Source organism: Ambystoma mexicanum, chromosome 2q, assembly GCF_040938575.1.
Source record: "Ambystoma mexicanum isolate Mex_15411 chromosome 2q, UKY_AmexF1_1, whole genome shotgun sequence".
Classification (NCBI taxonomy): Eukaryota; Metazoa; Chordata; class Amphibia; order Caudata; family Ambystomatidae; genus Ambystoma; species Ambystoma mexicanum.
This window is the reverse complement of record NC_090924.1, coordinates 515835702-515861956: the sequence shown is the minus strand read 5'-3', so window position 1 is coordinate 515861956 and position 26255 is coordinate 515835702.

Sequence of the window (26255 nt, the reverse complement as noted above, 5' to 3'; positions counted from 1 at the left end):
CTCCTGAGATTCTTGGCTTCAAAGCAACTTCGGGCTACGGTCTCCGACATGTTTCCTGCTGGCTCACATGTTGAAAGCAGTCTTTCTTTACACCTTCCATGCACAGCCTCTGCGCATCAGAGTCTGGATGAACAAGACCCTCACAAGACAAGCAGCTGAAATCTGTATCAAAGTTCCAGCGTCCCTTTGGTTCTCACACGTCTGCCTGGATTACCAACACTGTACTGTCTTCCTTCTGCCACATACACTCCAGCCACAGTTCCAGCTCCTGCCTATTTCCTGAACCACAGGGGGCTTTTAGGCCTCTCAGCTTCCCTCAGGGGTGGGCTATCAGGCTTAACTGCCTGACTACTGCTACAACATGCCTCTTCAGCCCTCTTCCTTGTCCTAGTACTTATAGGATTCTGGGACTTGCAGTCTTTTTCAGTAAAATGAGCTTTTCTGACTTCTTCTGTTTGGCAAACAACCATCAAAAGTGTGAGGTTTTGGGAAATGTTAAACAGGCGGGTTTCCCAGTCTTCCTGGCCTGTTTCCCCCCATGTGACCCTCCTGCAGAACAGCACCCGAGGGTCGGCATCAGGATGCATCTGCCTTTCCCTAGCCACCTGAGAAGGGTCCCAGGCCAGGTTTCTGGGTTGGAATCATTACTGATTCATCACACAGCATACACATTTTGTTGAGGCTTCAAAGAACAATGTAACATGACTGCTACACAATGTTGCACAGGGGCGAGAAATATCTCTTCTTGGCTATAGAACCATAACCAGTGAACTGATCGAGTCACTCAGAGACATTATTTGTGCTGGACTCCCAGAGGTAAGGGCGCAAACACTCAGTTTCTAACCACTTCCACAGATTACACACACAAATTCCGATGCAGGGAATTTGTGACACGCACTTCATAGCACACTACTGAAAGTATTGGGGCACACACACAATTTCAAATGCACTCCAGACTTCCTTAGGTGAGGGAGCACACACACCTAATTTCCTGCACTCCCAAGCAGATGGGCATGCACACACAATGTCTAATGCACTTGAGCGAGGAAAGGGGCGCATACACCTAGTTGTGCCTCATTCCTGCAGGTGAGGGGGTATATACTCAAGTTATAACACAGTCTTGCAAGGTATGACTGGGAAGATAGCTCAGGGGCGACACCTTTGTCTTGGAAGCAAAGAAATGCAGAACAACACAGGTTCGAATCCTTGTCCTGCACTTAGAGACTCATCTTTGGTGCGAAGTGCGTTCGAAATGATTAACTAACTTTTAATTTAGCGTGTGCAAACACAATTTCTAATCTTCCACAGAGAAGGGGCCACGCACACAATTCCTAACAAACTGCCACCAGAGAGGGTGAGCCCACACAATTTCTAATTCACTCCCACAGGTAAGGGGGCACCCACGCATTGTTTCCTGCATTTCCAAAGGGAAGGGGGAGCATGCACAATCTCTAGAGCACTCCCTTAGAGAAAGGGGCACACACACAACATTTGCATGGCTCTAGCATGAGACATGAGCCTGAAAGGAGAGTAGAGTTTCTTGTTGAAACGACTCTGAAATCAAACCCCCCCAGGCACCTTAAAATAATCCCAAGTCCTAGAGGATTATGGACAAGTGGTTCATTGTTTGTGCCCTCATTGTACCTCTGCAGAGACTCTTGGACATTCCCTGGATCCTTTTTGGGCTTAGTGTCCTCTCCTCCTATCCCTTGCAGTATTGACCTTTCCTCCCTCTCTTCAACCACACTCTCAGATGTAGGGAGGCTCCACCTCCCTTTCCTTCTCCACGTCTCCTTAAGATCCTTTTCCACCAATCTCTCACTCGCGCCTCCCCCCCCTCCTCCTCTCACCACTCCTCATCATCTCATTGCCCATGCACACTAGGCCGGCCCTAATTGCAAACAAGTCAATTTCTAGAGAGTATAGACTAGAATGCCTCCCCCCATAAACACAAACCGTACTCCAGCCCCAAACTCATAAAATCATTGCAATATAAAAAGCTTGCTTTATACATTTGCAAATATAGTACTTAAAAGTAATAAATAGTCAAAGGCAACAAGACATCAACATTGTAACTAGTAATTCACTTCCTTCAGCTCATGCATATGTTCATGGTCTAAGGCACACTCTTCTAGATGTTGCTGTCTGAAAGGCATTTATTGTGACTGCATAATCAATTCTTGCCATTGGTTTTTTCTCAATTAAAAGTTTTACTATGGCCATTAGTCTCTCTTGAGTAATTTATAGCAAAATATGTTTTGTTAGTAGTTTTATTTTATTAAAACTAATCTTTACAATTTACAACAGCAACCATCACCAAGATCTGCAGGGTCACCCAAACATTTATAAATCACAAATGTTTGTTTTTCTGGTGAATACATTGCAACAAATAAACTATTTCCACTACCAAAAAGCCATAATTGTTGGCATTGATAGTACGTCAATTAATCAACCTGCAAGGCTTTTTTAATTCACGCACAGTGCAAACTGAATTACTGCTTGCTTGTTGTCCCAATTTTTGGCAGACAAGGCCGATTTTGAGATCGAATGATTTACCAAGGATCACACTCTTTGATTAAGCGTAAAGCTTGACTTGAGTCCAGTGTGCAGTTTAGAAACTTGACCACAGATTGGTGCAGTTGGTACAGATCTGTGCTAAAGGGAGCCTAGAAGGTTATGTGGGTTTTGTAACTGTGCCATGGAGACTTACAGGCCCAAAGTGAAAGAAAATGCATGATAAGGACATCCGCTTGTAGTGATTATGTCAATCAGCATAGTGCTTGTTATGCACCCCTCCCATTTTGAATCACCCAACATTGGCACTTTTTAAGGTATTCCCTTCTAAAAAATATTCACTGCCAATTACCCACTTAATGCTCTGTCCAGCTGCAGCCATCTACCTCACAATCCATTCCCATTTTAAATGTTTCATTGAAACAAAGACATTTTTTTTATTTGGCAGACCCTGTGCTGTCTGTCTGTTTGCTTTGAACTTCAAATACTAAAGGGAACAGAGTGTGGCCAATCAGAAGAAGGACATGGACACTCTGAGGACATGTTTCACGATATTTTATTAAAGTAAAACGATAAGGCCTAACTTTCCCAATCAATATGAGTGGTCCCTGCTATTAACTAACGTGCTCGTTAGTTAGTCAGTCATGAATGTCCAAAGAAATGTCTGCAGTCCATAACGACCCTAACTGACCCTACCACTATATAAAGGAACTTAGGTCAGGAGAATTACTCCTTTTTCCTGAGGGTAATTCAAGTACCAGTCTGTAGGATTTTTCCTTAATATCTAATCTTCAACTAGTCTCTCATGATTTCCTGTATCAGTCTCTGTAACTCTTAAAATGGACTATTGGTTTTTCCCTCATCCTTGGGAGTCCCTTTTGGAGGTCTTTTGTAAGATCTATATTCTTGATTGCGGGTTTCAACATGTCCTTGGAAATTATGATTTCCCTGATAAGCTTTCCCTCGTCGGCAATTATAGTCCAGATTGTTCTGGTCTGCTTGACATTGTAGATGCTTCAAGTGAATAGTTCTTCTGAACTCTGGCTTATCATATTTACTCTCTCTTATATAAGGTTCTCTTTCATAGGATATTGAGTTTCTTTCCCCTTTTCCCACAATATTGTTATCCACTGTTCTTGTCTCTCAATATTTAGATTTTTAGCAATTCGTTCTACTGCGTCACAATGTTTTAAGTTAATCAATTTCAGATTTATCTTCGCCTCCTGACTTTTAATGAGACTAGTTCAGTGTGCGTTATAATGATTCCCTCTGTGCCTCCAGTTGTCCCTGTTACCTTCAACAGTGAAGGAGAACCTCTTTGGTAGCGCTGTTGCTCTGGTACCTTCTTTCTTGCCCCACACCGCCGTCGGTTTCTCTTTGTCAGAATTTTGTTCCTGCTCGCAGGGTCTCGGTCTCTCGATGACTAACCAGACACCCTGCTGCTTTATGCTTGCGGTGGTGTCAGCGATGGTTTGTGGACTTGCTGTCCACCACAGATCTCTTATGGTCTTGCTCCACTTCTTCTGGGCTCCTGCCCTGTTGGCTTCTTGCTCCTGTGATTTGCTGTGGCTCTGGCGTCCCATTCTTCACTTTCCTGTGAGTTTCAAACTCGCAGGCTTCCTCGCTTCCCCTTTTTCACTTACTCCCCTTCTCTCTCTTCAGGTGTTACACATTTCGGGCCATGCTGGGCCTGCATATGCATTTCTCTCTCTCCTCAGGTGTTACGCTAAGGGATTTCCCATGCCTGCATATGCATGTCTCTCTCCATTGGTTACTCATGGAGTGCACGTTATTTAACATACTCATCCCAGTGGATTGGATCTCTTGATTCAAAGGGACATGTAATTTATCTATGTGATGATAAATCCTCTTAAATGTTTCTTCATCCCAGTCTTGATGGTTAAAAGTCTCCGGCATTTTAGAGCATCCCATGTAGACCACAGTGTGCACAGCTTTAAGGAATTCCTCACAGGAGCGGAAGTCCTTGATCCCTATGGTGGAGTCTTTCCCGGTGAGGTCCCACTTGACTTTACCCATAGGGAGGGTATTGTGGAGCCGGCTCACCTGCCTAGCCTCATAGGGGGCGAGGGCTTTCCCTTGGGGAGGAGGGATGAGTTTTCTGGATTCGTCACAAGAGCTATTCCAGTCTAACTTCAGATGTTAGTCTTCCAGCGCTGCCTGGGTACAGCTGATCCTGCACCCTCTCAAAGCACTTATGTGCACCCCAAGAAAAGGGCATGACTGCAAGACTCCACATCCTCCTCAAAACACACATATCATACAACTATAACGACAAATAACTGTTCATATTCTCACAACCCAGTAGTCAAGGTGTAGGGCTATCAAGTTCAGATAATGATATAGCCATTTAGCTAGGCCAGCATCCTCTATCCAACCTCAGGTGATATCACCCCTCAGAGCAACACTGGAAAAACTGCGTGCCTGAATATGACATCAGATGGGAGATGTCAGGAATATCCTCATTGTGTGACGCACTATCTGGCCAATTCGGCAAATTTGATCTACCAGGTCAGCATCCACTTTCATTACTTTAATGGGCTGTCATAGCAAGTTAAACTCAAACTCCAGTGGCCGGCAATGGCCATAGTGCCCTTTGCTCATACCACTCTGAGTAGTCTAGGCTTGAAGGGAATGGTCATTTTGTTGTAGGGCCGCCTTTTCTGTACTATGACCATATCCCCCCACAGGTGGTTACCATAACCAATATTGTATCTCCTAGCATTGATAGATGACATCCTGCTTGTTTATCATAGGAGGAGCTCATGAAGTTTGAGCTGGATCAATGAATGTAGGATCCACCTCATCAACACTTCATCAGGGACCACTCTGGTAAATGATTGTGATGTTGTACAGTAGGCCCTCAATAAATGCTACAGAGCTGTTTGTACATCATTTTGTTGCTCATCTGTGATATGAAATACGTGAATGTTCGCACAAATTATTCAGGAATTGCTTTTTGCCCGGGCCCAACTCTGTGTGAGGGCCTGACCACTATCCCTGTTTGTTCACGTAAGAAAATTCGGGACCTCTTTTCCATTGAAGTAGTGCCATTGTTTGATCTGATTGACTCTGTTGAGCCATGGGTGGCCAAGGTATTTGCCAGTCACAGAATCCTGGCTGAAACAGCAGTAGTAGGCTTGGAACTCCACTTCCTGGTAATGGGTGGCCTTGTTGAAGTTAACCAGGAGATTTGGTCCCAAAGGCAATGTCCTAAGGTCCAGGATCACCTTTTGTGAGGGGACCGAGATTCATTCTGGGATGACAATTGGCAGAGTCTGTCTGGTTAACCAAATTCTTGACACAGCAGGCAATGCCCAACCACCTCTTCCAATTTTCCCCCACGACCAGGAAACCTAACTTTCTATATAAACCAGGTCTTGCTTTTTGCCATCCCTTGGTGACCACTGTTTGCCAGATTTATCACTTCAATTCAAAGGATTTGAGGTAGCAGGATGCAGGAGTCTCTTAGGATCAATCTATCCTCTGAAATAAACAACTCATTACAAACCATAATCATCTACCAAAAAGTGGTGTGTGCCTCTTTCGTCCTTTGTGGCTGTCCTCTAAGATTCTCCTAAAATGATCGATGATGCTGGCGGTTTTGATCACTTCAATGCACTCACCACAGTAAATGGCCTGCACAATCCCCCCAGGCACATGGTGGGCTTAACAAGGAAATTAGACATGTGTTCCCTGAGCTCTTCAGATAGAACTGGTAGCTTCTTTCGTTGCTAAACGATGTTTATGTTGGAGGTCGGCTGGATTCTGTAACCCAGGATGATAGTGCAGTTCAAGTTTGTAGAAGTCCATGCTCAATGCGTGTAGGGGCTGGGGAGGAGTGCTGTTCATGATACATAAAAGTGTCTGAACACAGAGGCCAAAAAAGCACAAGTGGACATGTTTGCATCAACATAGGATCAGCAGGGCATGCTTTTCGATCTGATACTTCCTCGGGTCTGTCACTGTGCATGCTGTGCTGACAAGGGGGCACCAGAGTGCCAACACCCCACCATCGCTCTGGAGGAGCGCTACACCCAGACCGCACAGAGCACATTCAATAGCTTTCAAAATCAATGCAGACTAAAAGGAAGGGTTGATATTTTCCTTTATTGTATTATTCGTCCAATCACCCTTAGTGGGCTGAAATTCCTGGTGGTGTTAGCCAGACCAGGGCACACTGTTGTGCGTGAGTGACCGTAGGGAGTCTGTCAGTGTTGGAATTGCCCTTGAAATTGAATATTCCACAAAAGCTGACCGTGCCCAGAAGATGTATCACCTCTGTTGGTGTGGTAGGGGCACAAACAGCCTTGACGTTAGCCACCTTCTTGTGGTCTGGTGAGACGCCGCACTGATGACATAATCAAAGAAATCAAGGCTTGATTTCATGAATTCACATTCTCTTCAATTGAGCATGAGATGGGGGCCTTAAAGACATTTACACGGTAGGCGGTAAACCATGGCGCTATTAGCGCCATGGTTCATGCCGGTAATTTACCGGTGGCGCCTTGGAGGAAAGGGGAATTACCGCCCTATTCCAAGGTTGGGAAGGCGGTAATTCCTCCTTCCTCCATTGCCCTTCCCCATTCCCACTTTTGCCCCATAGGGCATAATGGGAATGGGGAAGGCGCTAATTACGGTACCGCAAATTGCGGTGCCGTAATTAGCACCCCGGTCCCTTTGTGGGTTCGTTTTTTAACGCCTGCTTAAAGCAGGCGTTAAATGTACCAACCCACAAAGGGACCTCGTAGTATGATGCCCATTGCTATCAGGCAGCAGAGCATTAGATACATGGCAGGTTGGGTGGTGCCTAAGGCGAAGCTCAAGCGGCTTACTTCTTTCCGCTTAAGGGAAAAGAGTAGCTTTGTGGCATTACAGTCCAATACATTTCAGTGCTGCTTTACTTAGCTGGGGGTTTTAAAAATGATCTAGCGCCCACGCACAGAAGACACCAGAACTCAGTACATACAATTTTAAGGGCAAGCTTTATTGTCTCCTGGTCCTTCACTCACACGGGATAGTTACAGGTGGGCAATTTAGGTACACAAGACACATTGACAGCCGACACTGTTCCTCCACACCCTTGCAGCAAGCCCCTACTCTCCAACCGCCACGACCAATGGTTAGCCCTGTAACCCATGGAAACCGAACACTCCATCACATACATTCCACGCTGACAGGACAGGCCGTCTGACATCACCAAGAAAAAGTGGCCAGACCCACAGCACAAAGAGCCACGCTATAACAATGTGCTTGTGACTTTTTTCCTTAAAAACTGGTTTTCAGCCATGTTGCACTCCACTTGAGGATAGTGTTGTCAGTTCCCAGGGATGAAGCCTGAGCTTTCCTGTAGCCAAATATGTACTTCAATACACAGCGTTCTCTTAAGCTCCCTTAGAGCCAGCAGGCAGCATGCCATGGTACCTGGACCCATCCTGTGGGGTTGGTTGGCCGGGTTCTGCTTGGCAGGCCAATCAGAGTAACCTGGGAGGTTCGGGAGCACAAATAATGGATAAAATCACGTCCACTCTATTTATGTGGTTTCTTAAGGATGTAGGAATATGAGTTTACAGTCCTCAAATTGTATTTTAGAGGTGTTTTTGTTGATTTTAGATGAATTTTGCAATCCTTCTTGCCAGTGCATTGTATTTGTGTGTTTATTAGGCACCCATCATCCCCTGTCATTTTTAGTCTTACTTTACCTCAGCCCAAAACAGTTTTCCTGTTCTTTCACGGTTCCTACTCCCCTTTGTGTCAGGCTATTAAGTTTAAAGAATCAACAGAGACAAAGGTGTGGCATAGGAGCGCACGCAAGAGCCACGCAAGAGGCAAACGATAATGTAATGGCTTGGAACTCCTTCATACAATCGATGCTTGTTCCCTCGGATGAAATGCCCCAGTGAGAGACTGCTGAAGTAGGAGATGGAGACAATTCACGAAATGGAGGGGAAGTTCCACTTGGAATATGTCAGAGTGGAAAGGAAGATGGGAGGCGGACCTGGGGATATGCGGGAGCCACTGCTGGAGTGTAATGAAGCTGGCGGTATCGGGTTCATGAGGGCAAGCTGTTCTTGCAGGGGCGTAGGAGACACATACAATTTGGGGGGGGGGCAAACATTGGGGACTTTGCTTTTTTTTATCTATTGTGTTTTAGTCAAAGAACTCGACTTTTGACAAAATTACAAAATAGCATCACGTATTAAATTACATATATCATCACTGTATAAAACAATAAAAGAAAACAGAACAAAATTAAGAAAAAGAAAAGCAGTTCAGAGTATAAAATGCTTCAATTTGGCGTCTCATTTCAGAAGGCTCAGTACGCGTAAAAATGTTACCACTTCCCATGTCAAAAGGCTTTCATGGCATGAGCACAGATGGTCCCAAAAAGATTGGGTGTCCAGCCACCATTCCTTTTCCACAAATCTCACAAACTTTACAAGTCATTACACAGAAATAAGTAGTGAATACTGAAATGTGGGCTACATATTTGCTGTGGCGAGAAGCAAAGACAAAGGAAGTAGGAATCATTGCACGTAATTTTGTGTGTGTGTACCCTATGTGAATTGTTTGTTCTGGGCGCCATGCCCCTGCTTCTTAGTAGCCAAGTAAGCATTTTAAATGCTACACATACAAGATGTTCTTTCAAGTGTACTTTAAAGTGTACTGTTTCCTTCCTATCGGAAAAAAATGGATAAGTTAATGGTTAACATTAGCAGGGGTGGACTGCCCTACAGAGAACTCTGGAGATTTCCCAGTAGGCCTGTGTACTCTGGGCAGGGGTGGACTGCCGTACAGAGACCTCTGGAGATTTCCCAGTAGGCCTGTGTACTCTGGGCAGGGGTGGACTGCCGTACAGAGACCTCTGGAGATTTCCCAGTAGGCCTGTGCACCCTGACCCTCTTTTGTGTGGCAACCTATTTTATTTGCACATTTTTTCATAGGAAAAGGGTTGGGCTTTCTGAAAATGTGTAATATGGGGCCACTTTGAACATTATTTCCAGGGCCTCTTTTGGTTCCCAGTCCACCCCTGAATTAGTAAACCCCCAGTGTTGTCAAAGATTAATAACAAAAAACTCCTTGTAACATGTGTAACACTTGGGCATGTTTGCAGAACCGGATGAAAGCACCCCATTCCTAGTATAGTGCATTGTTGTAATATTGAAGGTCAACATGTTGATATACTGATATCGGATTCTCAAGTGCTAAGGGTGTGTATGTTGGCCTTGAATTCCCGTAAGGAATCATTGCATGCTTTGCGCACTCCTGCACTTTTAAACACCTGTTGGCAGGTTTACAATCAAAAACCAAAATGAAATGGAGACATTTAAGGACAGCTTAGAAAACAGAGTTTGCTTCTGAGCCCCTGAAAACAGCCCACACCCATAAGACTCTTGGGTGATTGCTGTGTACCCGATGCCACTTGGCATCAGGGGGCGGCAGGATCCGAGGCCTTGTTGCCCAGTAAAGCTGCGCTTTCAGCTTCCTTTTCTTACCTGCTTACTGCAGTGCAAGTTTCATTTCTCAGGGCCCAGAGGAGCACTTTCTGTTTCTCCAGAATTGGAGAATATGCAGCTATTTTTAAGACACAAGAAACGAAAGGTAGGGAGGGCATAGGTGGGGTGTGGGGCGGCAGGGGAGGGAAAAATAGCTAGAGAGCGAGAGTGAGAGAAAGCACCTGCGCACACTTAAATGCCAGACTGACGGATTCAGGGCCACCTATCACTTTCGAACGGAGCCTGACATGTCTGTGACACCACTGATTGCACGCATTGAAAGACATTGGGCCACATTATAGGTTTGCAGGTCCGGGAACAATGGTACTGGTAAGCTTGCCGATACTGTTGTTACCGTTTCCGCCAAACTACAATTTCTGCTCGCAGGTGCCTTCGCGCTCGCCAGGGGCATACCGGCACCCGCGAGCAGAGCATGTCGGATGCACCGGCACCATTCAGGAATGGTGCAGGTGCATCCGACCTCCCCATTCCCATTTGAGCCCCATAGGGCTGAAATGGGAATGGGGAGCATTTTATTCCAGCACCCTCGAATGGGCAATTACCGGGTCCGGCCGGGCAGTAATGACACAGCAATTGCCCATTTGCGGGTGCCAGAAAAAGTCGTAAGTTTGGCGGCAGCCTGTCGGTTTTAGTTTGGGCTTTTGTGTAGGCATGGGAATGGTACTTGCCAGGCAGTGCCATAGTTGTATTAACTGGGCATTGATGGTAGCAGCTCTAAAATGGAGTGCCTTGCCATCCAAGAGCTGTGCCTTGCATCTGCCTAATACGTATAGACAAGCCAAAACTGTTGGCTTTGCCAGTGCTTGTTTTTAACAGGACTTCGGTGAAAGACACAGATAGTGGTAATACAACGAATGGCTAACGGCAGACCTGGTTAAGGCATGTTTATTGCAGCAGCAGGTTTAGAACTCCAATTAAGTTATTAACTCTCAGAAGACTGCTCTGGAAACACACTGGCAGACACTTTGGGCCTCATCAGGAGTTGGGCGGTACCCCAGCGGTAATACCGCCGGGATACCGCAGGGGCTATTAGCATTACCGCCAAACCCCCTGGCGCTATTAGCGCTGGATCACGGGTTTGGCAGAACAGTAATTCCCCATTGGGCCCATTTGGGAATTCCCCATTCCCCATTGGGCCCAATGGGGAATTTTCGGCGCTACTACTGCCGGCGGTATTCGCGCGTAGCAATAGCACTGAAATTCGGAAAATTCGCTGTGGATTTACCCCCAGCTCAGAGCTGGGGGTAAATCCTGCCAAGCCCGTGATTTGACTGACCCTTAAATGCAGTGGTAATAGCGTTAACGCCGCATTTAAGGGTTACCACCAAACTCGTGATGAGGCAGTTTGAGTGTTAAGTTTGATGGTAAGGATTAATTAAAAGGAACTCAAAGTTTTCCCATGGATGGGGAGGAACAGGAACTAAGTGAGAATTGCCATATGGATTAGCATAGCCATGAGCAGTCAAAAGGTAGGCAAATACAACACCTACAAGTTATGTGTCCCTCCCACCACAAGTTATGTGTCCCTCCCACCTCATATGCCATTTCTCCCTAGCTGTACTCTAATGCAATATTTTCAGCTGATAGGTATCCCAAACTAAAAATGAAACATTATCAACTGAATCTGATGTGATGAATTTTACATTAATACAATAACTTCCAGAAAGAAATGTTCAAGACGGATTTGGACAACTGGTATAAAATGTAATATAAAACAAGCATATGTCGTCCTTTGCAACTGAACTAAACTTTACCATGTTCAAAGGGTTCTCACAAACAAATTAACCTCTAGGCCCATATTTTCATCTTGGCGCAGTGAAGCTGCTAAACAGCATGATTCACTGCGCCAAAAGAGTAACGCCCAGGCTCCACTGCTATTCTCAAGTGGGCCTGGGCGTCCTCGGAGAGCACGACAGTGCTTTATGTGGATTGCACCTGTTTGAAGGGGTTACGGGCGCAATCCAATCTCTGCAGCATTTTTCTAAAATAACGACAGATTCGTTATTGTACGAAAATGCTGCCGAGAAATCACACGTGCCACTGTTTACAAATAGAAGTGAAAGCTTCCATTTGTAAACGCATTGCAGATGGGGGAAAAAAACAGAAGGCCATAAAGGACAGTGCATAGGCTCATAAAAGGGATTCCAGAGGTCTGGCAGCAAGGGCTGGAAGTGTTGTTGTGGACACATATTGGGACACCATCACAAATGTTTAAAGTCCTCCGTCCACCCGTGCAAACCCACATTTAGGAATCCCATTGCATGAAGCAGGTGCAGAAATGTCTCTATTAGGATACGTTTCAATATTGAAATGTATCCTAATAGAAACATCTGCAAATCCTTCACATAGCTTTGCATGGGTGGACAGCACTGCAGATGCTCTGCCTTCCTCAAGCTGCTCACCTGCACTGGCTCCGACTTTTTTGTGGTGCTTCTCCAGTTTAACAGCACCCAAAGGGTACCGTATTTGTGCGCATGTTTAGCGCACATGTTAAACTGGCTGAGTGCCACAAAAATAGGCTTCCAAAAAGCCAGTTTCCGAATGTGGCGGTTGCTAGGTTGGTTTCCAACCCATCCCAGCAACCAGCACATATATTCCGAAAATGGCGCATTCCTCCGGACTTCTGAGGAATGCACCAACTTCAAAATAGGTCTTAAGTACCGTAAAGGTTGTTATGCCTTTTAACGTCCTTTTCGGTACTTAACACCTACATGAGAATAGCGCCCTAGTTTATGAAGAAATTAATCTTAATGAAATGTGTAATGTTAACAGATATTATTAAAGTGCTTACAAGAGTAGACATATTCTGGGGGGACAAATGCCATTATATCCCCACACTTGTGCGGAATGGTGCTAATAAACACTTTTACACAAAACAAAACGTATAACAAACCAAAAAAGCCATGTTTCCTTTTGTTATTCGAATCCAATTTGGCTATGTGTTAGAAAAAACCACAAAATGCCTTGTTGGACAATCTTTTTCACTTTACTTACATTTAACCTAAAAAACGAACAGTACAACAAAAATATATTCACTTTTGTGTTGTCGCTTTTTTTTGTAAAAGCTAAAAAACCATCACACTTTTGTGTGAACTGGATAATACTTCCTGTTTTAGTCACCTCCTTTTGTGTGTCTGAGAACCCAGTGTGAATCCATTTGTTTGGCCTAGCTAGTCACATATCTTTGCTCTTATTGCGTGTGATTTCTTCCTATGGAAAAGGAACTGAAATGATGATGCAGGGCAAGCTATTAAGGGAGGTAGGTGATGTTGACTTGTTGTGATACAAGGGTATTGATTGCCAGGTAGAGATCTTGTATGCAAATTATGTGGCTCATGTGATTGTAAGCCCTTTAAGTGCTGGGCTCCTGCAGCCATAGCAGGTGTTGGTTGAGATGGAAATGCAACTGGGAATGGCTCAGGAACAGGAGAGGAGGCAGAGATGAGGGAGTTTGCTATTGCCACTATGGCAGGGGATGGAAGAGGTAGATGCAGTGCTGACAACTGCTGTGGGGTTGCCACTGTCACCCACAGAAGGAGATGGCAAAGTGTTGGTAGAGGAGGAATGGCAAGTATAGGTAGCAGCAGAGGTGTCGGTCAACCCAGACCCAGATGAGGAGAGGTACAGGCAGTGGTTCAGTAGAAAATGGAAGAGCAAGAAGGTGAGAAGACAGAGGGGGTCCCCCAGAAGAAGTCTGATGAGGAGGAAGGCGCTGAGACAGCTGCACCTGTGGGAGAAAGGCAAGTAGAGATAAGTGACAGGCTGGACAGGTGACAACCCGGGCATGGTCAGTTCCCCCCTCACCATGGGTCTTGGAACAGTTTAAGTTGCTAGAGGCAAAGAGAGTGAGGTGGCTGTCATAAACAACCTATGCAACACACTAGTGAAGCAGGGTACACCAAAAATGGGTTGCTCCTTGGGGACTGCCACAATTCGGAACCACAAGGAAAGGAAGAATTGCTTGACTAGTCCTGCATGTAGGCCAACTCTGGTGACGCCCCTCCCACTGCCCCCCCCCCCGGTCGTGGCAATGGCAGTGAAGAGACATTTGTCTGTTGCTGCTATTCATAGACCCACCAGTTCAAGCCACACTCAGTCCTCCTGCCCCAGTGCCTGCTCAAGCACCTCTTCCCTCCCGTCATACTGCACAAGTGGCACCATCTGCAATGATGACCTTGTTCCCACCAACAGCACTGCCACCACCATAGCAGCTTGTTGTTGTTGGAAGCCTTGTAGGTGTGACAGTGCTTGGGCAAGCATGAAGGGACTGAATAATGTATCATGCTGGCAAGCACTGCCTGTATTGCCACATGATCATCAGTTGGGTGAGCTGAACAACACAGCAGTGGTGGACGTCATGGAGGGGCACATGTTCTGCAATCACCCTACCCTCTCGTAGGTGACTGACTGGGTATTGGCTAAAGGTTAGAAACTGTGCAGCTGTCGTATCCGCCCCTGGAGCCAGACAGGTGGTCCACAAGTATTGTTGTAGTGGCTCTCCAAGAGTGTGAGAATCACAATGTGTAGAAGCTGAAAACAAAATGATAACAGTTGAAGAAGTTGAGTTCATTGAAGGGAGAAGAGCTTCCTGAGATGATAATTAAATGAATGGACCAAACACTTTGGATGGCAAAACTCCAGTGAACTGTGTTGGACCAGTTCTTACTGTACATTTTCACATTTCTCATTGGAAGCATGCAAAATGCTGCCAGCTAGGAATGGGCTTCTTGTGGTATTCAATCTTTTTTCATGGATGGAACAAAGCACGATGGATATTTGATATGGGGGAGTCATATGGAAAATCACGTCACACTGAATTCAATGTCATACCTGGGGAAAAAAAGTAGGAGCCACACATGTAAAACTTTGAAGAGGATGTGAGGTAATACTATATGACAGAATAGTTATATAGCTTCGTTTTTTAACAATCTAATTGGCTATTAAATTGGCCATTTTGTTGTTATTGATACCCCGGGGAGGATGGTGTGTTTTATAAAGTAACCATTTAGATGTTTGCAATTTTGGAAAAGCACAGTAAAGTAGTTAGTGCCATTCATAAAACTTGGGTATGCACCACACCGATTTTTGGCTGTTGAAAATAACTTCATGTGTTTTTATTTGGTGTGCTCTCATGACTAGCAAGGAATGGAGTAGACCAAAAATGCTCATTTTTGCAGCTCTAATTTCACAATGAGAACTGAAATAAATTGCCTGCGGTACTACTTTGTGTGTCTTGTTGGACAGTGACTCACTGTGACTTTAAAAGAGAGGGAGCAGGATTAAAGAAACGTAAATATAATAGAGCAAATGCTAATGGTCTCCATACCTAGTCAGTCAGCCCCACTGCAGTCAGTAACTAGAGCTATGGCACTGTCAAGGTCAGTATCCCAACAACACTGTGCACCTGGTCTTCTCTGGTGATCCGTCACTACTCGGCTGGACAGGATACTGATGTCGTGTATCACAGAGAATCTGCTCAGCACCCACAGGAAGGTGAACACCTTGGGCTGTCCCCTTGAGTCCCTACAATGTAGATAACTTTCACTGTATTTACCTGGTGTGATGACAGTGCGGACACTGACAGGGGAAGTGAGACATTGGTTGTCTGCAGGTGGGTGGATCTCCAGTGCCGAAGGCAGACAGGACTGAGAGACATCCGGTGCAGGTCAGGTAAACAGGTAGGTAGGAGAAAACAGACTGGGTGCAAGTCAAGAAATCAAAGGGAATGGAATAGTCCAGAGGACCAAGGCAGCACAAGGATGGCAGGTCAACTAAGGGGAGTGAAAATAAGCAGGCAGACAAGGGGCCTCATTATACGGATGGCGGTAAGGGATTACCAGTACCAGTAAGGGTACCGGTACCGGTAATCCCTTACCGCCTTACTAGGAGGTCCCTTTGCGGTTCCCCTTTACCAGCCGTTAAGGACGGGACCCGCAAAGGGACCTTGGAGGTAATTACGGTACCACAATTTGTGGTACCATAATTACTGCCTTCCCCATTCCCATTGAGCCCTATGGGGGCTCAAATGGGAATGGGGAAAGGCCAATGGTGAATGGGGAATTACCGCCCCACCAACCTTGGAATGGGGCGGTAATTCCGCCATCCACCATGGCGGAATCGGTAAATTACCGGCGACAACCATGGCGCTAATAGCACCATGGTTACCGCCTTCCATGTAATGAGGCTCAAGGACTTGAAAAGGCATGCAGATAGGCCACGGCTGATAAGGCATATGGGCAGGCAAGGGCTAGATCAGGCAGAAGACAGGAAAGGGACAAGAACAATGCAGACAGGGACAGCTACCCAAATGGTGCGGACTGAGTGCTATGAGACATGCTTTGGAGACAGGGATGGGGGTTTAAATAGTCCTGTGGAGTGGGAATGAGTGTCAGAATAGTTGGTTGGTGTTTTCAACAACCAAAGTATGGTTGGTTGGCATTTACACCAAGAAACGTATGGTTGGTTGGCAATTTTCCCAACCAAAATACTGTTCGCAACTCCACGCATGCGCAGAATCGGGAAGCCGGGCTGTCGCACATGCGCAGTGTTGTACATTTTTGCCATGTGTGGAGCTGGGCGCATGGCACGCGTGTGTGGAGTGGGGACCATGGCATGCGGCAGCGTGACAGGCACAACTGCAGCAAAATGTTCTGGAGTGGCAGCACTGACTTTTGGCAACATGGAGACTGGTTACTGGTGGTGGGAGGGATGCAATAGAGGTATTCTGGGTGCACACCTGTCCTTTTTATGGTTTCACATCATATAACACCGCAATGATATGGTAACCAACTTGGTGCCCAGAGTTTCCATCGACACACAATTTTATTGCAGGTGACAAGATGCTTTTGTACGTTGTACTGTAGTATCAAGCACTTTAGACTTTCTTTCTGAAGCAAAAAGATGCGTTCTCCTTTGCTCTTACGGCCACGAAGAGCATTTTATTTTCTTTTTGATGTCTTGTTTTGCTCATTAGTATTAGTTGTTCTTGTTGGTTTTTGTGATTTTGCTTAGATTTAGGAGATGTTTTCCTTGACCTGAGACAGCAGTCATTAAACACAGTGGTCTATTGTGTACAGAAAAGCCAATGCATTTCGGTGTGTAGCACACCATCTTCAGGGCTATATAGACCTGTACAATCACACATTGGGCCTCATTCCGAGTTTAGAGGTAGCCATGGCGCTATTTGCTATTTGCGCCATGGCTGCCTCCAAACCCGGGTCCGTGTCCGGTCTGGGTGAATGGGGATTTACCGGGACATTCCGACCTGTGCGGACCCGGTAAATCCCCATTCACCCAACCATTCCCCATTCCCCATTCCCATTTGAGCCCCCATAGGGCTCAATGGGAATGGGGAAGGCGCTAATTACGGGCCCGTAAATTACGGACCTGTTATCAGCACCCTGGTCCCTTAGCGGGACCCGCAAAGGACGTGTGGTCAGACCACACGCCCTTTGCGGGTCCCGCTAAGGGAACTCGGAATTGGGCGGTAAGCGTTTAACGGCACCGGTCTCCTTACCAGTGACCGTTAACCCTTACCGCCCAACTCGGAATGAGGCCCATTGTGATATTACAACAAAATAGGACCAATAAGATAAATGAAAATGAAGTACATACCCATGTACCCAAATATTCAAAAAATTCCCCACCCAGGGTAAGGAAGAAAAAGAAACCTCAATCAGTATTTAAAAGTATATGTACGGTGAAAAAGTAATAGAACAATGTTACATTGAGTACCCAAAATTCATACCTCTGTTGAGTAGCGAGTCATCTAACTGCCATGTGTATCTTATGTCTCGTATGCTGATACCATCAGAACGGTGCCAGAAAAAATGTAAGTCTAAATCAATAAGACGCTCGTGAAACCACTCAATCAGGAAGCGCAGCGCTGACTGCAAGTCTTACCTTCACATTTCTATGTCACGCGTAATGGAAGAGCAGCCGCGAGAACGCGCAGCTGTAGAGTGTATTTATGTGTTGTCATGGTAGATCACTGTGTTTAACGACTGCCTAAAACAAATACAACAGGGATGTGAATAAACATTTCCTGTATTTTACAGAGACATTTCTGCTTCTTATTTGGAAATAACTTCAAGCACATTTGAATTCATAAACAGCAGCGAAGGAGATAACAATATAATGGAAAAGGAATAATGTACACATAAATATACACACTATTGCATCCATTTTTGTTCGGAATGAGGTAAATGAGAGCGCCAGAGATAATGAGGTGATTCCATCTAAGTTTTTTCTGTCTGTAGTATTTTTTGGATCCATGTGTAATAGGATTCTTTTTTCTGGCAGCACCAGGCTAAAATAGAAATTACGAACTGATTAATTTAAGAATAATTAAGTTTATAACGAAGTATTTAAAGGTGATGCCCACCCCTACTTCGCCTTATAGGAGCAAAGTAAACATAAGACTGTAATTATGAAGTGGGGATACTGGGACATATGGGCGCCGTCATCATGGACATGTTTATTTACAATGGCAACACTGGCTGAATTAGCTAAGTGAACATGAACGTGCTGTAAAATGGGAGTATTGGCACATAGTGTGGTGCAGCCAGTGAGGACATGTTTTCCTATAGTGAAATTACTGGTTCGAGGGGCACTGCAAACATGATTGTATATTTGTTACGTAGGATAATGTGGTACCCGGTCCTTTCATTGTAGGAATCACATATATTTTTCAATGCAGAATATTCATTGCAGTGACATTCACTAAACACATAAAAACACTTTTAAAAAACAGATGGTTACTTTGGTTATAGGAATACGTTTATAAAGGTTGGCACGATTTGGCAGTAAATGATGACTGCACAGGGTGTCTCCATATTTTGCAGCTGAAAATTGATAAAAGAATTGGTACACATTGTAAAGAAATCAGCTGTAAAACATTGGTATAAAGGAACATCGGAGTGATATTGGTACATATTGCAACAACCAGCATGGACATGTTTTCCTGCAATTAATTTCCTGGTTATATGGGCAAAGCAAACATGTAGGTGTTGCTAATGTAGAGATAATGCCATATATTGTTGAAGCCACCATGTACCGTTTGTCTTAAAATGCATTGCTGACATTATGAGCAAATGTATTGGTACAGCCAGCATGTAGAGGTTTTCTTACAATGTCATTATTGGTGTTATGGGGCTTAGCCAGCATGAAACATCTGTGGGTAATATTTTTTTTTTTTATTTTTTTTTATTGAATAAACTACAGTTTCTTTTATACAAAGGAAAAAAAAACTTTTGTTTCAAAACTCCATAACTCCTAGACTCCAACTCAACCTTATGAAAGCATGATATTTCATTCCACTCAACCTTCTGGAATCACAAGTAGTACAAGATTGAGCAATCCTGCTCCAGGCAGCTTGGAGTAAATGAGTATGCACTGCCAGCTTTGTTAACCCTCTAAGATTCGATATTGAGAACAGCCATTAGAGGGGAAATTTCAGCAGCACATTCAGATAGTTCACAATTCCACAACCGTGTTTTACGTTGTTGCCAGAGGAGATCAAGCGCCACCACGCTTCCATGTCTCTATCTAAGGGTGCAAATTGGCCAAGATGCAAGAAGCGCAAATCGCAGGTGGCCTGACAGTCCAGAATTAGATGTTTCAGGGACTCCACAGAAACGAAGCAGAAGCGACATTGATTGTCATTTGTAGCTGGATCTTTGCGTTGCCATAGGATTTCCTTAGATTTTAGTATGTTTAAGCGGAATCTGAGAAATTGCTCACGATAATAGCCGGTATAACATCGAGTCAAGTAGGATGACTGAGCATTTAGTTTTTTTTGTTCATATCCTAGCGAACTTGCTGAGACCAATTTTTCCCGCTTTTCTAGATTGACAATCCATGGCCAAGCCTCAAATTATTTTTTTTGCATGTTGGGGCCGGAAGGTTAAGTCAAAATTGCAGATTTCCGCAGCACCTACCCAAGCTTGCACTTTTGACCGCCATTGAGCCAATAGGCCGATGTTACTTGCTTCCTGCCTATGATTGAAGATGTGGTAGGGTGAAGCTTTGCTCGCAAGGGACATATTTCGCATGAGTGAGATGGATTTCCTGACTGAATAGAGAGTTCAATGATAGTTCATGGCGAATTGCAATGGTTGAAGCACAGCGTGGAAGTTTAAGTGCCCGTTTCCAAAAGCAGCCTTCAAGTTGGTCCCAAGTTGACTCATTTATATTCCAACTTGCTTCTGTACCAAACGTTAAGATGGGCACTACCTTTTGGCGGTAAAACGTTAACATTGGTGTAAGAGAGAATTTCCCAAAGCTTTTATTCAGTTTTGCCGCTTGGAGGGCTAATCTTGAGGTTTTCAGTTTTAGTTCTTTGATCCACTGAGATTCGCATATGAAATTGTTAAACTCCACTCCTAAGTAGCGAATGGAGTTAACTGAGGATAGGTGATGGCCACCAACTGCCCAAATAAACGCTCTGTCTTTTCTGCTGTTAACAGATCCGATTGATACAATTTTTGTTTTTTCTGTATTCATTGAAAGGTCGTTAATGGCAAGATAATCGTAGAGACAGAGAAGTAGACGTTGGAGACCGATCTGTGTTTTATCAATTAGAACCAGGTCATCAGCATAAGCAATGTAACTTACATGAATCTGATTTATTTTGGGCGGAAAGAAATGAGCCTGGGCAAGATAAAGAGGAAGCTCGGCCAAAAATAATTTGAAAAGGTCAGCAGCCAGGGGGCACCCTTGCTTGACACCCCGAGTTGTTGGAATGCTTGCTGATAAGTTGCCGTGTTTGTTGAGGCGCACTCAGATGGAAGTATTTGAGTGGAGAGCTATTATAGGATTGAGAATAGCAGCTGGACAATCCCACTTTGATAATTTCGACCAAAGGCGGTTGCGATTTATTCCATCAAAAGCTTGTTTCATGTCAATGAAGGCTAAATGGAGTTTCGATCTTGATTTTTGCGCTTTCAACTTTATAAGCGTAAGTAAAGCCAGATTGACATCCACGCATACGCCTTTTGAAAAGCCAGCTTGACGTTCATCCTGGATGCCGGCTTGTTTGGCCCAAATCACAAGCTTCGATCTTAAATTTGCTCCAAAGATTTTCCCAATCGAATCTAGAAGGACAATAGGCCGATAATTGCCTGGATTGTCCCAGCAGCCCTTCTTATGAATTGGGACTACAATCGCAGATAGCCATGACCCAGGTAAAGTGTTAGATTTGGCAATTTGCTCGATAAAAGAGCCCACGTCGATGTGTTTTTCTTGAGCATCACGTTGCTGATAAGATCAGGGCCGGCAGCTCGAGAATTTTTTAGCTGCGTGATTGCTCGAGTAATTTCGACCTGTGACATTTCTACGTCCCAAGGTACGTTGTTTCGTTCACAGTGTGAATCTGCCTCTTGCTTCTCACTGTTAATACCTTAAAGAAGTGCTTGTGTCAAATGTCCCCAGAGATGGTATTTTGGGTTGAGTTTGGGCTATTTACATAGCCCATTTTCAAAATATGCCAAATGTCGCATGTATTTTTTGTTATTATTAGCTTCATCATTAATTCAGCACAATCTTGTTCAATGATGACTCTATGGGATCTTGCCCAATTCCGATATAACGCTTTTCTTGCCTTTACTTCATCAGCTACTTCCTGACTTTATCCGGCTTTTCTTTTTATTTGTCTCAAGTCTCTACGTAGGACTTTCTTTTTGTCTTGTAGTACCTTACTAAACAGATATTTGTGGCATTTCTGCTGTTGACCTTGATCATTACGCTTTGTTACATGTAATGATAACAGGGGAAAGTAATCCACACCGTACGGAGTTGTCAACATTCTTTCTGTTAAACAGCCAATTTGGTTAACGCTTATCCGAAGACGATTGTCACTGGAATTTGCCTCTACTGGGAGATTGTACAAAGGGGTAGAGGACGAGGCGGCCAAGGAGCAGCCAAGCGTTAGCAACATATGGTCACTGTTAAGCATTTTTCGAGAGTGTAAAGTGGTGTCTTTTGTCTCAAAATGTCTTGAGACCCAAAAGTAATCAATAATGCTGTGAGATGACTCTCGGTGCCAAGTTGGTTGTGCTGGAATATCGCCTCTGACAGCACCGTTTATCATCACACAGTCACGCATCTTCATTGCGTATGACCATCTTCGTTCCTTTAGACCAAGTTTTTCTTCGGCAATATGTTTATAACTTTGATTTTTCTGATCGTAATCAAACCATGAGCAATTTAGGTCGCCACAGCAAATGATTGTCAAGTGATTACATTTCAGAGATGCATCATCCATTAGGTGACAAACAGCATTTACAAAAACCCTATCGCTGATTTTTGCAGAGTTCCAGTAACAATTGATAAGGAGGAGTGACGATTTTGACTTTGAATTGTCACTCATTAGGTGCATGATTGAGCCTTGTACATAAGGATTTGGGTTTGTACAGACCGGGGTAGACCAGTTTTGGGACACGCGAACCATGGTTAAAAGTCGAGCGCTTGGGCGTCCTTGTAGGTTTTTGACAGCTGGGTTGACTGATATTACGTAGCCGTCTCTCATCGGTGCTTCAAGGAGCCATGTCTCTTGCAGACAGACTGCAAACACATTCTTGAGGGGTGCTTCGAATCCATTGAACAAGTGATGGAACCCACGAGTGTTCCAAGATAAGACTGAGCATGGTGCTTCCCGAACGGTCAATCATGACTATTTTTGAGTATGAATTTTCGAGTTGTGTACTTGTTTGGCATTTGAGTGTCTTGAGACACCCTGCGAGGCCACTGAACTCAAAAGATTTCGTACATGGGACACGTCGACAACCTTTTTCGTAGCAGGATTGTTTGAAGTACACTCCAAGTTGCTTGCCTGGTTAGTGTTTTCAGGTTCGGTGGAAATGTCAAAGCCAAACAACATTAGGTCATCCGCTGCTTTGAGTATTGTGTTGCGAACACCAGCTGACTCAATGTGCAGCAAGACAGCGTCAGAGCACTGTTCTGAAACATATTCGACAATTTTTATGTCATCAGAATTAATTAAGCGCAATGGCGGAATATGTTTAAACAGCCTTAGGACATTTGCGCGATTAAGATTCAGCTCGTTGTCGTCCCTATGGATGTTTTGCAATCTTAATTTGCAGCTTTAGTTGACAGCACGACAGGGGTTGTTTTCATGTACTCTTGATTTGAAGCCACTCTGCTGCTTTCGTTGATTTTGGGTCAGTTTAGGATTTAAGGATGCGCTAGCCATCGCCGGTTTTGCTAGAACCTCATCAGAAATTGCTGAACCCGGCGGCTGGGTTGCTTGATGGTTTGGCAGCGAAGGGCATGTCCTCGGTTGAGCGCCACACAAAGGTGGACGTGAAAAGGGCCGAGTCACTTCACTTGGTGTCTGTTGATATTCATCGTCTCCAGAGGAGGAATACGTCGAAAGATCACATAGATCAGGTGAAATAGGAATCACTGAGGTGACTAATGAATCGTATTGGAGCTTATTCGGCACCGTTTAGAACCAAGTTTCGGGGGTGACTGCTGTTTTTTTGAGCTTTCGAGGGAGCTCTGTCAGGGCCAGAATTTCGTTTGAACAGGCCCAAACGAGGAGGAGTAGTTAGATTTCTTATGAAGCTTTTAGTCGTTGTACGGGCTATTGGTTTCTGTTTCCTCCCTTTATTAGCCACCTTTTCTTTTTGATCTGATGCTTGGGGCTTGTCAGCTTGTGCGGCTGCAGTCATTTTTTGCACCAAACCCACAGCACTTGTTTTGGCGGGGCCAGAGAAGATTCCAAATGAAGAAAAGGGATTTCTCGTTGGGCTTTTTTGAGGCTTTGCTTGAGCAGGTTGACTAACATCGTTTGAAGGAACGTTTTTGTCCACTGCCAAGGGGTCAGTTGCATCCGAGACTTGTAAGTCTGCTGGAAGATGTGTGATAGCGTCTACAACTACTTGGGCACTTGGATTTGCACTCATGATGTTGACTATGCATCCATTTTGCACCTGCTTAGCGACATTTGTCGCTACAGCTGTGTTTAAGGACAGTTGGCTCAGAGGCACATTTGAAATGGTGGCTAAACTCGCTCGCTTTTTGCAGCCATATCCTTTAACTCAACCAATAGACCTTTTAACATTTGTTTGTGGCTCCTCTGTTGACTTGCCACTAAGTCACTCTAGCTCAAGTGCCACTGCAAACTTGAGTCAGCTTCCGCTTGCATGTGTTGTCGTGTAAATAAGGCAAAGTTCTTGATTTTTTCTAGTTTTATGGATAGATTCGAGATCATTGCCCCTTGGTCACAAATTGTTTCATTCATAGAATCGTAAAGTTTTACAAAAGGTATCATTGCCTGAGATGACGCTGCAAGCATATTGTTGTGTATTTGGATGGCCGCAGCAACTGAAAGGCTCGATTTAGAATTAGGCGTCTTCGAGCACTCATTCGCTGGACTCAAGGTGCTTGTTAGTTCTTTGTTAAGGATCGGTCGCTTTAGTGGCGTCGTCAAGTTGGAGGGAGCATTAATTTTACTTGCGGCCAGTCGAGCTTCTGAATGAATAGGAACAGATGTCTTGTTCAATGCTTTGACTTGTTGGTCGCATTGCAGCGGGAGCTTCGTGGTCAGTGTTGAGGGAGTGGATGAAATAGCAGTCGGCAAGGCTGAACTCTGCTTGTTCGCGACAGTTAGTAGGCAATGTAAATTAGGGCGATCACTAGAGTGGTGCTGTAAATGGCTTGGGACTCTAGGGATGACAGTTTGAGGAGTCTGCTGCGATGGAGTCTCTGGAGTGACAAGGTGTAGTCCACTTGTAGAATTTAGAGAAGGACGGGCAGAGCTCTAGGTGCCGAATAGGGCAGCAGGGGTACGAACGCAATCATGTTGCGAAGTGCCGAATTTCCTTGAAGTAGAGCTTTCATTTTCAACTGGCGTTAGAATTAAAGTAGAGTTCTGAGGTTGACACAGGTTATTGCAAGCCGATTGTGATAGAAGAGGCAGACTAATTTTGGGAGTCATTGGCTGCCTGTTTGCTTGTATTGGGGTTGTAGGATTAGGCAAATCAAGAGCATTTCCTGGTTGTGATGCAGATTTTAGAGGAGAGAGCCGAGTGATGCCCTCCGAGACCGTGTCCGCTGCGCAAACGCCGGCACCTGCATTAGCGCCCACGTCTATTTGCTCAATTGAGTCCTGCATGGCTTCAATAGATTTTTCTTGAGCAACCAACGATGCACTCATTATTTCCGCATCGGTCAAATCAAACGGCGAAAAATAGATGTCGGGCGAAGCAATATGCTTAGACAAAGGCGATCCCGCCACTGGTAATTCCTCAGCAGGGACCTGGGCTAGGTTTGCCAATGAGAGCAACAAAAGAGGTCTCGTCGGGGTGCCTGCCGGCATGAGACAGTTCGTTGCAGAGGCTGGTGCATTTTGAATTGGGCTAGGCGGATGAGAAAGACCAGGAGGGGCCGCTTGATGTACATGAGCTGTGATCTGGGGGGAGGTAGGCATTGGCAATAAGGTTTGAGCTTCCTTGCATACTTCTTTGCTTACCTTTGCAGCAGCGTTGGTACCTGACATAGACTTTTGCCCAGCTGTAGTCCATGGATTCAACATTCGGCGTTGTTGGAGTGCCTTATGTCGGGTCTGAGGGCCACACGCCGCTGAGGAAGAGGAAGAAGCTTTTGGGGTAACGCCCATACTGGCCAGTACACCAGACTCACCAGGCACACTTAGGCGAACTGGGCAAACTGGGACTCAGTGCCAGACTCCGCGCCGCGCTCCGTGCAGGAAAGGTGATTTTAAAGGCAAACCCAGTAGAAGGAGAAAGAGGACTGGAATAGTCCAGCAACGTAGCAGTAGCTGCAGCTCCTCAGGTAGAAAGCACAGGGACACTGGGCAAACTGGGATTCAGTGCCGGACTCCGCGCCGCGCTCTGTGCGGGAAAGGTGATTTTAAAGGCAAACCCAGTAGAAGGAGAAAGAGGACTGGAATAGTCCAGCAACGTAGCAGTAGCTGCAGCTCCTCAGGTAGAAAGCACAGGGACACTGGGCAAACTTGGACTCAGTGCCAGACTCCACGCTGCGCTCCGCGCAGGAAAGGTTATTTTAAAGGCAAATCCAGTAGAAGGAGAAAGAGGACTGGAATACTCCAGCAACGTAGCAGTAGCTGCAGCTCCTCAGGTAGAAAGCACAGGGACACTGGGCAAACTGGGACTCAGTGCCGGACTCCACTTAAATAAAACAATCTACCAACCACCAATGGAT